General features: G+C 47.5%; 1 non-coding gene across 1 annotated transcript; it reads right to left on the reverse strand.

Moving 5' to 3' along the window:
• Nucleotides 1-178: 178 nt before the first annotated feature.
• trnay-gua lies at nucleotides 179-266 on the reverse strand. The gene is given in 2 exon segments: nucleotides 179-214; nucleotides 230-266. It is a non-coding gene; the product is annotated as a tRNA-Tyr (tRNA).
• Between the last annotated feature and the right edge of the window lie 1,186 nt (nucleotides 267-1,452).

The raw sequence follows: 1,452 nt of genomic DNA on the forward strand, positions 1-1,452 counted from the left end.
TTCTGAAGGCAAAAGGGGGTCCAACCCGTTACTAGCATGGGGTACCTAATAAAGTGGCCGGTGAGTGTATATTTGGTGATATTTGGTAATAATAATTAAGCGTTATAATTATTGACCTTGTATGTTTAACGAGAGTTCCGTAAAATCACTGTAAAAAAATTACATGAGAAAAAAGTGCTCCTTCGAGCCGGATTCGAACCAGCGACCTAAGGATTTCAGCATTGAGCCACTACAGTCCTCCGCTCTACCAACTGAGCTATCGAAGGGGGCTGGTAGCGTCGGTCGACAGTACCTTTATATATGTTACTTTTCGAAGGGCTAATATGGGGCATAGGGGGACTGTAGGACTAGGGGATGGGGGGCGGGACTGGGGGGGGTCCTTACCAGTCCGCTTTCTTCAGACTGTCCACCTGGGCTCCTTCCCGGAGCAGGTAGCTGACACAAGCCTGGTGGCTCATGGACGCGGCTTCGTGCAGCGGCCTCTTGTAGTCGTTGTTGCACACCTCCACGTCCATGCCTACCTGCTTTATTAGGTAGTCCACGATGTCCAGGTGTCCCCTTCTGGCCGCGTAGTGCAGCAGGGTGTCCCCCGACCGGCCGAAGTGTTGGCTGCTGACAGCCTGGACCGCCTCCGAGTCCCCTAATGGGATCCGGGTCTCCAGAGAGCTCAGCTGGCCCTCCAGGGTGAGTTTCACCAGGACTTTTAAAGTGTCTTCGTCCATCACGAGTGGAGGTTAACGTGTGGCCAACCATGACCTTACACTGCGTTAAACGTGTGGCCAACCATGACCTTACACTGCGTTAAACGTGTGGCCAACCACGACCTTACACTGCGTTAAACGTGTGGCCAACCATGACCTTACACTAAGTTAAACGTGTGGCCAACCATGACCTTACACTGCGTTAAACGTGTGGCCAACCACGACCTTACAATGCGTTAAACGTGTGGCCAACCATTACACTGCGTTGAACGTGTGGCCAACCATGACCTTACACTGCGTTTAACGTGTGGCCAACCATGACCTTACACTGCGTTAAACGTGTGGCCAACCATGACCTTACACTGCGTTAAACGTGTGGCCAACCATGACCTTACACTGTGTTTAAAGTGTGGCCAACCATGACCTTACACTGAGAAAGAAAACGGTGTAAATGAGGAGCAAGGTAAAATAAAAAAATTATAATTAAGAAAAACAAAGTGAATAATTCAAATATTATTACTGACCGAATAATGTGTACATCAAAAATTAATTTGACAGGCCTTAACAAATGTGACGACCCAAATTGTTGAAGAAGGGATAGACTTTAGTTGTCCCTTCCAGCAACACCCCTCGTCATTATGGGAAATGTAGTTTTTGTCAAGACGTGTTTAGCTCAGTCATAGTCTAAGTATTAGAATAATAAAACCACATTTATTAATGTTTTGGCTCATTAAAAGACCCCCAAACTGGT

This window comes from Etheostoma cragini, unplaced genomic scaffold (assembly GCF_013103735.1).
Source record: "Etheostoma cragini isolate CJK2018 unplaced genomic scaffold, CSU_Ecrag_1.0 ScbMSFa_1523, whole genome shotgun sequence".
NCBI classification, from domain to species: Eukaryota; Metazoa; Chordata; class Actinopteri; order Perciformes; family Percidae; genus Etheostoma; species Etheostoma cragini.